The sequence below is a fragment of the Ambystoma mexicanum genome, chromosome 5q, assembly GCF_040938575.1.
Source record: "Ambystoma mexicanum isolate Mex_15411 chromosome 5q, UKY_AmexF1_1, whole genome shotgun sequence".
Lineage (NCBI taxonomy): Eukaryota > Metazoa > Chordata > Amphibia > Caudata > Ambystomatidae > Ambystoma > Ambystoma mexicanum.
Window position 1 is genome coordinate 226,396,336 of NC_090933.1, and position 14,070 is coordinate 226,410,405.

Here is a 14,070-nt window from a genome sequence, read left to right on the forward strand (position 1 = left end):
CAGTCATGCAATGACATAGTGCCACATTATAAGTGAGGCGGTAAGGGGTTAACAGTGCCGGTAAAGGTGCCGGCGCCGTTAACCCCGTACCGCCTCATTACGAGGTCCCCCCGCAGGACCCGCTCTGCACGTCTGGTTTTACCAGACGTGCAGAGCGGGTCCCGCGAGTGGAGGAGGGAGCAAACAACAGGCCGCTCGTAATCGGCCCGTTGTTAGCTCCCTCCCCCATTCCTATTCAACTCTATGGGGGCTGAAATGGGAATGGGGAAGGTCCGGGCCCGGGTTCCTGGAGGGAGGAATTACCAGGCCCTCCGAACTCGGAATGGCCCGGTAATTCCCCATTCTGGAATCCCGGACCCGATTTTGGTGGCAGCCATGCCGCCAATAGTGGCATGGCTACCGCCAAAATCGTAATGAAGCCCATAGTCCCAGTGCTGAGAGGAAAGACACCCCGGGCTACTTGCAGAAGGGCCAGTGAGCTGGAACACGGACCGGAGGGGCAGCCGGGTGGGTAGCATGTGAGTAGGGAGCAAATGTGGCAAGGACAGTCCCCGTCTGATCTACATGTCCAGCATCCTGCACAACAGGCACGCATCAGTGAAGCATTGCATGACTTGCACATGAGAATCATGTATACATGACATGTATTGGCAGTCAAGCACAACACATCACACAACCAAACCAGACATGGCCTCGACAAACACGCAACAACACTCACTGGACGGGGCATCAAAGTCCAGCATCTCTCCCACTCCTTCGACCATTCCTGCCGTTATGAACTCAACAGCAACTGACTTGTGCGAAGTGAGGTCTTCCTCCTCAGGTGGTGGCCCACTGGAATTCACCAAAGTCATGTTGTAATTAGAGGCACGCTTGCCTTAGAACCGCGTTTGAGGTCATCCCAACGCTTTTTGAACTCTTGAGCTGTGCGCACCTCATGGCTGAATGCACTCACACAATCTGCAACTTGCTTCCAGTGGGACATACGATGGGCAGCCGTAGTTTGACGATTCGGCCCCACTAGCACATCAAGGTTGTGGTCCCGCACATAGTGCACAAGGAAGTCCAGTTCCTGCTTGCAGAAAGGCTTCTTCCTCGATGTGCCGGAGGCCGGAGCTGTGTCTGGGCTCCCAGCTTCTACTGCAGATGCAACCTTCCTCATGTTGGACAGCAGTCCGGACTCTGGCTGTCACCCTAATCAGTATGGGCTGTGGTGCTGGTGGATTGAACCGAGGGAGTGGCGGGTTGTACAAGGATGGAAGCCCTGACTTGCGTCAGTGGCTGCTGGGTGCCCTGGAATGGACCCTGCGCAGCAACATTCGCTGTGCCAGGGTCATTGACAGGGACTGTCCTGGATGGTAGACTCACAACTGGGGTGGTGTCGACTGCATCTGCCCATGCACTTTCTAACACCCGGCTGGTCGGGGCAGCAGATGACATTACTGCCCCAGGGACACGTGCCTCGGTCAGGGCAGCCCTGCATGCACTTACGGTGTGCCTCCTGGAAATCTTCCAGAGACTCTTCAGGTGCCAACGCAGCCTGCGCTGGCAGACCCTGAGCCTGGGTGGTGGTGTCCACAGCTGCACCTGCAGCTACCACTCCCCTTGGGCCCGTGGCAGTCGATGAAATGGACTGCTGGGTCACATGGTTCGTCACTGCCAGATACAAGAACTGCATCTCCCTGAGCCGCAGTGGGTGGTGGCATGACTGCACCAACATGTGGCACAACATTGTGCCGAAGTGGCGCACCCCTGCCTTTTTGTGCTCTGCAGCCACCCTGGACACCCTGGAGTCCCCCTACTCCCTGGTCACCCCAGCCACATCCCTGACCATGCCCGCCACGTGGAGTACACCCAGCTGAGGTGCCCCTCACCTTTCGTGGCCTCCCAGCCATGGCACAGATGTAGTAGTGCCTGCACAGATGTAGTAGTGCCAATGGGAGGTGTACACGACAATTGTCCTAGGCAATTAGGGTGAAGGGGTGGGATACAAGATGTTAACAGCACCCCTGCACCTGCAAGGCTGTATGTGACCCCGGTGATAAAGTGACGGGTCACACAATGCTCAGGCATCCCAAAACTGAAGTAAAAGCATGCACGCAACCCCTGGTAGCCCACGTGTGTGGAATTAACCTCCCGCAGTACGCAGTGGCACAGAGGGACACGAGAAACACGTATGTGTGGGACACGCAGGCTACTATGACCTCGAAAACGGGTACGTGATAGACAGGGGCACTCGCAGTGGGAAAAATAGCATACGCGACCCACCGTCAGACTAGCGTGATAATGAAAAACATGCGTAGCCAATACCCCCGCCAAAAGAAGAGATATGTCCTTGATCCACTGTGAAGTTGTGACGGCGCACGAAACAACACGAAGTAGCAACACACACTTTGGTCTCCACAAATGGCACGTACAGCAAACTGCTGGCCCCGCTCACCTTTAACCCGCACTGAGGAAAACGCTCGTGCGCGTCACTTCTCTTACGCGCTTAGGCCCTTTCCTTGGATTACACGCATTAACACGCGTACGTGATTTTTTTGCACATGCGGATGTACCTGTGGTGAGGAAAATGCTGTGCGTATCACGTCACATACACGCTTACACGCTAAGGCCTTTCCTCGAATTGCACGCTGACGTGCACTTTTTTCACGTGCCAAATCACTCCGTATCAAGCTGGCCACGCGACAACATACGGAAAACCATGCTCCTGCCCAGAAGGCCATTTCTCTGCCCCCGAGAGCCCCGAGCACGCTCCCACCTGCCATCTGCTGCTGCCTGCCTGCCTGCTGGCCATGTGCCCTGCTATTATGTGCCTGCACGTCAGCCATCTGCAGGGTCCAGTTGCTGTGACCACCCCTGCTGGAACAGAAGAGTCCCGACTGGTATTCCATCGCTCCACAGCCCAGCCCCAGGACCCAGTTGCCCACCCACACCTGCCTCAGGGGTTGCCATGTCCGACACAACACCATCTGGCACCAGTGGCAACCCCCCAGCAGAGAGGCAGAGGGCTGCCAGCTTCAGTGCCAATGAATTTGGCATCCTGGTGGAGCAAGTCCTGGGGCATTATGATGCCCACTTTGGAAGTTCACGCGCCGACTATGAAGGACGGAAGAGGATCTGGAAGGACATTGTGGCTGCCATCAACGTGGAGGGGATGGCAGCCCACAACATGCAACACGTCCGGAAGCGCTAGGAGGACTTCAGATCCAGGACCCTGAGCAAGGCCCGGTGCCTCTTGAAGACAGCGGATGCTGAGGGGTGCCGGGTCCACCTTACCAACAACCAGATGAGGGTCCTCGAATGAATACACCCAACGCCCCACCTCCAGGTCCTTGAGAGGCAGACCTGTCCGGAGTCGAGCGGTAAGTGTACATGCGTACAGATTGGACGCTGTGCATGTTGAGGAGTGCCAGGATTGTGCAGGTTGGACATATGTCTTGAAAGGCCCATGTATGGATGTGTATGTACAGGGACATAAGCCTGCTGCATGTGAGTCCAGTCATGTGTGAGGCACATCAATGGTGTATGTGTTCAAATGCATGCTGCCCAAATGCATGTGTGGGTGCACACATGTTTAGATTTCTGTGTTTGTTTGTTTGTTTGTTTGTTTATTATTTATAATGCGCAAGCATACCCGAGGGTATCAGGGCGCAGCCTTTACAAGGATTTGCGAAGCTTGGTTACAGAAGTCATAGGGTATACAAAGAGACAGTAAGGTACACCGATATAATGTACATATCAACAATGAGGTACATGGATATTATATACATATAAACAAGTGGGCACACGTAGTTACATTGTGCGCGGGTAGCATGAAACGGGGACAGCCTGGCACTGGAGTATCTTTGACGGCCTATGTTTTCAGCCATGAAACTACCTTGGATCGGAAGTTCTGGTAGGGCAAATCCACTCTGAGATTGGGTGGTAAGGAGTTCCACAGTTTGGCTGCTTTCACTGGGAAGCTGTTGCCCCCTATGGTGGCACGTTTAAAGTTAGGGACAGAGGGGCAGTCTTTGTAGGCAGTTCTGGTGGGTCTCAGGGAGGACTGTCTATGGAATCTATTGATCAGGTAAGTAGGGGCAGCGTTATTGAGGGATTTGTGAGTGAGCGATGCAGTTTTTAAGTGAATTTTGTCGTTGATGGAGAGCCAGTTGTTCTGTTGACTAAGTCCTGAGATGTGCTCTCTTCTGGAGATGCCCAAGGCCCCTCTGAGAGCATTATTCTCGAAGAGTTTGTAGTTTGTTAGTGGTGGCCTTGGAGGATCCCAGATAGAGGGCGTTACAATAGTCCAGGCGGGACAGTATAAGGGCTCTAGTGAGGGTAAGGCAACTAGTGTCAGACAGAAATGGTTTAGCTGTGCGGATTAATTTACACGTATAAGCCGTGTAGGAAGCCAGGGAGCTCACCTGTCTTCTGAAGGAGAAATTAGAGTCCAGGTAAAAGCCCAAAGTTTTGACCACTTGTCCAACCTTGATCTTGTTACCATTAATCATGAACGAGTTGTAGGCAGGGCCAAGTTTCTTTAAACTGGACGTAGTGCCTGGGATGATAAGTTCCGTTTTATCATCATTCAGGCATAGTCCATGTATGGCCATCCATGCTTGGATGATGATGTACACCCTATTTAGCAAGGCCAAATCCTTTCCATAATCTCCAGAAAGCGGAAGGAGGATCTGGGTATCATCTGCATAGTTAGTGTAGGTGATACCGAGATGATCCAAATCATCGAAAAGGGGCTTGGTAAATATGTTGTACAATGTGGTGGAGATACAGGAGCCCTGTGGGACACCACAAGTGATGGGTATAGGGTCTGCCGCTGCAGTAGGTGAGAAGACCCTCATGGTTCTACCGTTGAGAAAAGAGGTAATCCAGGTGATGGCCTCAGCAGAGAAATGAGCTGATGTGTGGAGATGTGTGCATAGGACAGAATGATCGACCAGGTCGAAAGCTGCAGACAGATCGAGGAGGAGGAGTAGGGCAACTTGGCCATTGTCTCTGAGTGTATCGATCTGAGCTTTCAAGTCAATGAGAGCAGTTTCGGTCCCATGTTGAGGGCGGAACCCTGATTGTCTGGAACCTAGTAGATGGTGTTCTTCCAGGTACTTCTGAATTTGTACATAGGCGACCTTGTCCAGGATTTTTAGTAGAAAGGGAACGGTTGTTATGGGTCTGTAATTTGTGGGCATGGCTGGGTCAAGTGTGGGTTTTTTTAATAGTGGAAGTACCCAGGATTGTTTCAGATTGGTGGGGATGGAGCCAGAGGTGAAGGAGGCATTAATCAGTTTTGTGATGAAGGGGGAGAGGTCACGGGCGGCATCCTTAATGAGCTGTGCTGAGCACAGGTCTCCCTGACAGTTGGATTGTTTCAGAGACAGGATGATTTTTTCTACTTCAAGAATCGTGACTTTAGAGAAGTTGAAGCGAGTGAGATCTGTAAGCATGGGCTTATCTGGTGTTTTTGAGGGGAGAGTGCCATTGAGGGATACTTTTTTACGGGCGATTTTACTTTGGAGGGTCGCAATTTTGTTTGCTAGGGCGCTTTGGATTTCTGAGCACCAGTTTTTGTCTTTGGTACAGGTGTCAGGAGGTACTATGGGGGTTTCTACTTCTTTAAGGATGGAGAATAATTCCTTCATGTTTTATTTCACATGGGATATGCGAGAGTCATAGGAGGTTTGTTTAGCCAGGTAGATTTCTTTTTTGTAAAGTGTAGCTAGTTTGGAGAGTTTGAGTTTATTTGCGGCTGAGGGGGATTTTTTCCAAGTGGCTTCACAGTTCCGATTTTGCTGCCTTCAATTTTTGAGGAATGGTGTGTACCATTTGTTTAGGTGCGTATTCGGTTTGCTTGGTCTCAGTTTAAGGGGGGCAATTAGGTCCAGTGAGGTGGCCAGGATCTTATTATATTCTTCAACCAGGGTCTCTGGGTCCAGGTTGTCTGGGAGTGTGTTGAGTGTCGGGAGTAGGTTCGGGATGAGTCTTTCAGTTGTCATATTCTTCTTGTTTCTTGTGAGGGTGGGCGGGGCCCTGATAATGGGTGGGGGTGGGGGTCTGTCAGTAGAGAGCAGGAATGAGACCAGATGGTGGTCAGTCCAGGCTAGTGGTGAGATATTTGTAATGTTCGCTAGACAGTTGTAATCGGCCACCCAATCGAGTGTTCTACCTTTGGAGTGTGTAGGTGACATACTTCTCTGCGCGAAACCTAGGTCCGAGAGAGTGTTGACTATAGTGCTGTCGGAATGGTCTTCAGGATCATTGTAACCCATATTAAAATATGTACTGTGGCATGGTTGTGGTGTGACACATGGATGCTGGTTCCACCTTCATGTATGTGCACAATGTACATGTGCGTGTGTGTGTATTTGACGTGTGTGCCACTGTGATACACCATGGATGCATGTGACATCGACATGTAGGAGGCTGATTGGCAGATATGACATGGATGCCGATGATTTCACTGCGACAGGTGGTGGAGATGTACAGATGCATGTATGTCTGGTGGCATGAGTGCATGTGTTTGGCACGCCACATGTTGCATGTGAGGTCAGGCTAACCTTAGGATGTTCATGCTGTTGCATGTGTATGGCTGGTGCTGCCTGCTGTAACATTCCTGTGAATTTGCGCATGTGTGTGGGTTCAAATGATATATATGTTGGGGGGTGTGATGCCATGTGTGAAGTTTGACACTGCCACTCATGTGCAACTGTCATGTGTGTATCAGACCATTGTACAGTGCCCTGATGCCTGTGTTCTGTCTCTCCCTGTCTGCAGCATCAACTGATGAAGAAGGCGGAGACGGTGCTGTGGAGCACAGTTGCAGGGATCCGAACGCTAGCCGGAGATGCAAGGCCCAGCTCCCCTCCCATGCTGTCATCTCGTTGGGGAGTGAGGAGTCTGGTGCCGCGTCTGTGGCAACAGCAGCCGAGGATAGGTCCAAGAGGTGCAAGTCAGAGGTGGACTCCTCGGCAGCAGAAGGGGCAACTGAGATCCCACATGGGCCTATGGAGGAAGATGGCACTGAGTCATCCAGGTTGATGGGGGGTTTGGTTGAGGAGGAGGCCATGGAAGGGCCACACTCGAGGTCTGCAGGGGGAGATTCCACTGGTGCTAGTGTTGCAGTCCAGGGGCAGGGACAGGAGGCAGCACAGGCGGCCGCAGAGGTGCCTGTGTGTAATCCTGTCCCCGATCCTGTGAATGCATCATCCTGCACCAGCAGGGATGCCTTCGTCCAGACACGATTTCAGGGAGGTGATCCGCTAACAACAACTGGCCTTCCTCTCTGTGCGGACGTGGCAATCCGGGTCCGTATTGAGTCTGTCCTGGCTGGGGTGGCGTTGCGTCAACTTGGCATCCGGGATAACATGCAGGGTTCTCGTGAGGACGCTTCACGTTATTTCAGATGCCTCGTTGACCGCATCGACCGACTAGGAGGGATCACCAGTGCTGGGTTCCTCTGTGTGCTGGACATTCTAGTGACCCCCTCCTCAACTGAACCCCCTATGCGCCAGTCGTCCTCCGTGCCATCTTCCTGGCCATGTATCACCTGTCCACCCTGTGGAGCTGCCCCTGACCCAGCGGCCAGGCTGATGGAGGACACATCCCTGCCACAGTTGGGAGTCGGAGGTCCAGCAGGGGTGGCCACCCCAACAACCGGACCCCAGCAGGAGGAGGACGTGCAGGCATCAACAGGCAGGGCACATGCACGGCAGCAGGCTCAAGGTGGGAGCGATGATGGCTCGGGGCCATCAACATCAGAGGGGCAGGCATCGGCCGGAGGGCAGGACGACCCTGGATTGGGAGTGTCTTCCGTGTGGCAGCGGTTGGGCCGGCAAATAGATGTGGCGCGGCGGCGGGCAGAAGAGGCACTGCTCACTATGGTCAGGGCAGAGAACTCCATGCGCAGGGCGTTGAGGAGGGCTGAGTGCCTCGAGGAAATTCACAGGGAGTTGGAGGTGGACATGGCATTATCCCTGCGAGACCTCGGGGCCAGGCTACAGGCCCGCCTCCAGGACATTGAAGAGGAGTTCGATGATGCCCTGGCCTGGGAAATCAACAAGTGAGCCGTTGGACTTGCCCGCCGCCATTGTATATAGTTCGTTAGTGTTAGGTTTCCTTTCTATTTTTATTTCATTTGGGGTGCATGGACTATGCCCCACCTTTTTGTATATAGTTATTTATTAGGTAGGCTTTTTTGTAGGTTTCCTTTGGATTATTGGGCTCATGGACACTTGGATGTTCTTTTGTAAATAGTTTTCGATGTGGATTTCATTTTCTTGGACCCATGGTGGAATACTTTGCTTTTTTGGAACTGTGATTTCTTTTTTATGGACAGACCCATAGGACCCTTTTTACTTTGGATTTTATTGGTTGCAGCATTTATTTATTTTTATCAATTTTCGAGTTGCGGACTTGGATTATTTCTTTTCATTATTGTGTGATTTTGTTTTATTAATTTCATTGATTCTTCAATACTTTTTTTTCTATACTTTACTTGTGTGGTCTTCTATCATTTGTTTTGTGCATGTCACAATGTTGTTTTTCACAGTCATGTGTCACCATTGTGTGGGTATGAGGGACATGTATTGATGGCCATGCTGGTTATGTATTTTCTATTATGACTTTGGGAATTCAATGTAGGGTTTGTTTGGACTGGGGTGGCCTGGGGTGGGATTTGAGGTTGTCCATAAGGCCCATGGGTCTGGAGTGTGATGACGTGTCGGGTGTGGGGACATGAGTTGGGGCCTGCTGGAAGCTGCCCGTCACTGCTGGGTGGGTGGGGGTGCAGGGGGACATGAGTCGGGGCCTGCTGCCAGGTGCCCGTCACTGCTGGGTGGGTGGGGGTGCAGGGAGACATGAGTCGGGCCTGCTGGCAGGTGCCCGTCACTGCTGGGAGGGTGGGAGTGCAGGGGGACATAAGTCGGGGCCTGCTGGCAGGTGCCCGTCACTGCTGGGTGGGTGGGGGTGGAGGGGGGCATGAGTCGGGGCCTGCTGGCAGGTGCCTGTCACTGCTGGGTGGGTGGGGGTGCAGGGGGACATGTGTCGGGGCCTGCTGGCAGGTGCCCGTCACTGCTGGGTGGGTGGGGGTGCAGGGGGACAAGAGTCGGGGCCTGCTGGTAGGTGCCCGTCAATGGTGGGTGGGTCAATCAGTGCAGGGGGACATGAGTCGGGGCCTGCTGGTAGGTGCCCGTCAATGGTGGGTGGGTGAGTGGGTGGGAGGACATGAGTCGGGGCCTGCTGGCAGGTGCCCATCACTAGGGGTGGGTGGATGGGTGGGGGACATGAGTCGGGGCTCACAAGTGTGCTCACAAGTGCATGGTGCCATGTGGGCTGCCTGCAAGACATGGTGAGGGTTGTAGGGTAGTCCCATGTGGTGTGGGATGCCTGCAGGGCATGGGGAGGTGAGAAACGGCACACCCAGGAGGGCCCACGATGCCAAATGGCATGTGAAGCTCCCCGCGTACCCCCAAATACACGTACCCCACTCGCACAGGGCCTATCACGTGTGAAACTTCCCGCGTACCCCCCAAATACACGTACCCCGCTCGCACAGGCCTATCGCGTGTGAAACTCCCCACGTACCCTCCAAATACATTGTAAAGACTGGAGAGGGGTATCTGTACTTCTGCTCTCTATATGGTAGAGGAGAGGCACAGAGGACCCCAGCCAAGATTCTCTATTGTTGGTACGTGGTCGAGCAATCAAGGCCTAGCTTCTCAGTAGGTGATGCAGGCTGGTTCTTAAGTACAGTGTAGTCCCCAAGCCCCCACAAAGGAATGTCCACACACTGTATTACTGAAAACACAGTCTTTATATAATTAATATTCAAAGGTATGTACACTATCACAATAACTCACTTTGTAGTCAGAAGTCAACAATGGCAAATATATACAATTCTAAAGTGGTACCACCAATATTATCAGATCTCATTAAAGTGCATCAACTATATGGTCAGAATGTCACACAGATCAATAACAAGGAAACCAGCAATAGAAATAGGAAGGAAAGCAAGATAGTTGAAACAATAGGCAGATTTCTGGCCCCTACCACTAGACACAGTTCTGTGTGGAGACCCCCCACCTGGGCAACCTGTAAAATAAAGATATAGCACAAGTCCAGTCCATATATTGCTCAATAGTCTTGTTCTCTCCTATAATGTTTTTACCCCCCCAATGTACCTGGTGGAGTAGAGTTCTTCGAAGATGCGTCGAGGGATCCTTCTTGAGTGACTCCATTTAAAGTAGGAGCCACGGATCATCGAGAGGCGTCGAAGAAGGTGAACTTGGCATCGACGGCATCGAGGGAACGTTTGAAGGTGCCGAGGCTACGGTGTCGATCCAGGCAGTGCTCGTCAGCGACGTCCTGCAAGGATGAGGTGTGCTGGGCAACTCGCCGATTGATTGTTCAGGATCGCAAAGAGTTTCTGAAGAACTGTGGCCCGGCAAGGGCATCGAGTCGTCGAAGTCTTTGTGGCCTTCAGGTGGCGGGATACCCGCCGGCGGCTTCTCCTCGGCGTGTCAGCTGCCTTGAATTTCCCCGGCAGGACAAAGCGGTCGACGTTGCGGACAAGGGAGTCCTTCAATTCAAATGTTCTTAGGCAAAGGAGCGGGAGGCTCCGGTCGTCGGTGGCACAGCATCAAGCAGTCCCCTCTTCTGAGGCAACACGACTTCGACAGGCCTCCAGCGGTTACACAAACCTATGAACCCTGGTCGACGGCAATGGACTTCGACAGCGGCGAAGTCCGGGTGCTTCACTTCGTTCTCCTCAGCGGTCCCCGTCTCCGGTCGGCAGACTTTTGAGGGTCTGACTTCCAGGGAGCTTTGGCGAAGGTTAGTGGTGCTCGATGGTTCCTCGGAGCACGGGAAGAGGGTGCCTTACCAGGTCCTCTCTTGGATCAGTCTTTGACGAATTCGGCAGCTTTCAGATCAGGTCGAAGCAAAGGCAACAGCAAGTCTTCTTCTTCCAGCTGGGTGTCGAGGATCAGCAATTCCAGTTACTCTTCAAGTCAAGTGTAGACACAGCTTCTGAACAATTTCCAGTGGTGAGAGGTCCCCAGATATACTATCCTGTCTCTCATCCACACTGCTGGGTCACACTCAGCAGCCAATCATACAGAAGGGCATTCATGCAGTCAGTCAGTCAATCAGGCACAAAGTGCATTCAGGCCATCCTCCTCCCTCTCAGACACTCACAACAAGGAATGTGGATTGGGACAAGTACCCAGCCATTCAACACTACACACTGCATTCAGGCCAGTTTCGGGCAGGGCTGTCTCAGTCTTTGTCTCTCATACCAGAAACCAGACAGCCACAATAAGAAGTGCATATTGGTCACACACTCCATTCACCCAGGTCCCACCCACAGGTTGTACCCACAACATACAGTCACTGGGAAGGCTCCAGCCAGTCTGGACTGGACTTCACAACAACACCAGATATGGAACTTCCATCCAACAGCCAGTCAGGGGGAAGGGACAGAGTCAGGGCTTCCCAGGACTTTGGGAAAACAAGGTAACAGGTACTAGAAAGCAAGAGGCCACAGGGGCCATCTTGTTTCCTATCAGGAATCAACTGATTCCAATGGCAGAACCTGGATATACCAAAATGGGGGATACTCAGAGCACCTGCCAAATTCAGCATGGAGCTGCCACCAGCCCATACCCTGCTCTGTAGGCTACCCAAAGGTGCCCAAAAACATACACTAGGGGCACAGGGTTGTACCCCCACCCATGGGTGCCATAAGGGTATCCCATGGGTCTGTACACCAAACCAAAAACAGGAAGTGCTGCACTGCCAGGGGTCCCACATGGACTCCTGGGCAGAAAACAATACAGAACATAAGTGAAAAAGGACTACAGAACAAGGACAGGGAGGCCCTGTCCCTCCAATGCATTTCCAGCATCACATACATGTAACCCGCTCGCACAGGGCCTATCGCGTGTGAAACTCCCTGCATACCCCCAAATACATGTACTGTGCTTGCACAGGGCCTATCGTGTGTGAAACTCCCTCCGTACCCCCCAAATACACGTACCCTGCTCGCACAGGGCCTATCACGTGTGAAACGCCCCACGTACCCCCCAAATACACGTAGCCCGCTCGCACAGGGCCATCGCGTGTGAAACTCTCTGCGTACCCCCAAATACACGTACCCTGCTCGCACAGGGCCTATTGCATGTGAAACTTCCCGCGCACCCCCGAAATTCACGCAGGCTACCCATCCACCCTCCCCATGCCCCACAGGCAGCCCATCTACCCTGGCCATGCCCAACAGGCAGCCCACACCACAGGGGGGACTTTTTCCACACAATTTACCTGGCACAAGCGGGGTACGTGTATTCCAAGGGGTGCGCAGGGAGTTTTACACGCGATAGGCCTGGCGCGAGCGGGGTATGTGTATTCCGAGGGGTGCGCTGGGAGTTTTACACGTGATAGGCCTGGTGCGATCGGGGTACGTGTATTCCGAGGGGTGCGCTGGGAGTTTTATATGCGATAGGCCTGCTGCAAGCGGGGTACGTGTATTCCGAGGGGTGCGCAGGGAGTTTTACACGTGATGGGCCTAGCACAAGCGAGGTACTTGTATTCTGGGGCGTGCGCGTGGAGTTTTAGATGCGTTTTCGCGGTTGGGGGCTGTATGCTGGTCCACTGGCCTTTGCGCCATGTACTGGATTTGTGCGATGTTTTTGGTGCACGGGGCGAGGTTGGGGAAGTAACTGGCGCTGCTGCAGGGTCGCTGCGGCACTCTGCACCACGGCTGCTTATGGATGTATTAACCCATGAATACGCTATGCGCCTGAATGGGTTTTGGTGCACGCGGCTGGCGCAGACTGCTGCACGCGCAGTCTGTGCGCCAGCCGCGTGTGCCACTTGTGCACCGAATTCTATGAATTACCCCCTAAATGATTAGCCACTGAGCAAGGATCCACCCTACCCCATTGGTGAAATAGAGTCACAACGAGCTTGAGAACTTGAAGGTTCACCCACCAGTTGAGGGAGGGGAGTTCCCTAACAACCCTAAACAATTTGCATGAGGAGTAATATGCTGATATAATTCAATTTGCATGCTACTGAGATTTTGCTGCTTTAATCGCATCATAATAACAAGGTGTACTAGCCATTAAATGATCAGCCACTGAGGAAGGATCCACCCTACCTCACTGGTGTCAAGATTGCTTGGCTTTGAGGACTGAAGGAAGAGGGTGAGGAAGAGATACAAGAAATGGGCAGACAAAATGATCACACAAGGGTACTGGCCCACGATTGAAAGCAGCAGTCAAAGATTTATCTGAAAAGATTAGATTAATGAAATGTCTGTGGCTGCATAGAAATGTATATCAGCCAATGCAGCAATCAGACTGCTGGTGTCAGAATCAGTGGGATTGTTAGGCCAAACATTAAACTAGCCCATACAAATACGCTTAGATTGAGCTAAGGCGAGTTCTGAAATGGGATGAGGAAATTTACAAGCAAAACTCGCTAAAGGATGAGCGGGGGTGGGGGGTGATACACAAGTAGTATATGAATTGTGACGTTAGGCATAATTTCAATACAAACTATTTTAAGTTTGCAATGCCAATTATGCATCAGTGATCAAAGTACAGCATGTGCATAATATCAGGATCAGATGTAGGTGTAAACCAGGTTTCTGTTAAACATTAAATATCAGGAAAAAAATCCATCAAAAGTAAGTGAATATCAGCTCGGTGGGCAACTACTGATCTGACATTAATCAACAAACCATTAAGAAATGGGAATACACAACCATTGGAATAACATATTTATGGCTTCCCTCACCAGATCTGTCAGTGTTAGGAATAGACAAGGACCAAGGAGAATGGAAACAGAGAAACCCAGACAGGAGTTTGCTGTCAGGCAGAGCTAATGAGAGTTAATGAGAGCAGATTGTTGCGTAATTACTTATGCATTATGTTTTAGCCAGTCACAAATTGATCAATTAGCCTCACGCATGGGCAATCAGCAGTCTTGGTAGCCTGAAAAGGCTCATGGCCCATCCGGAGCACGGACGGGTGCACATGAGCTTGCCTTTAGCGTGCCTCTGGTGCACTGTTGCCA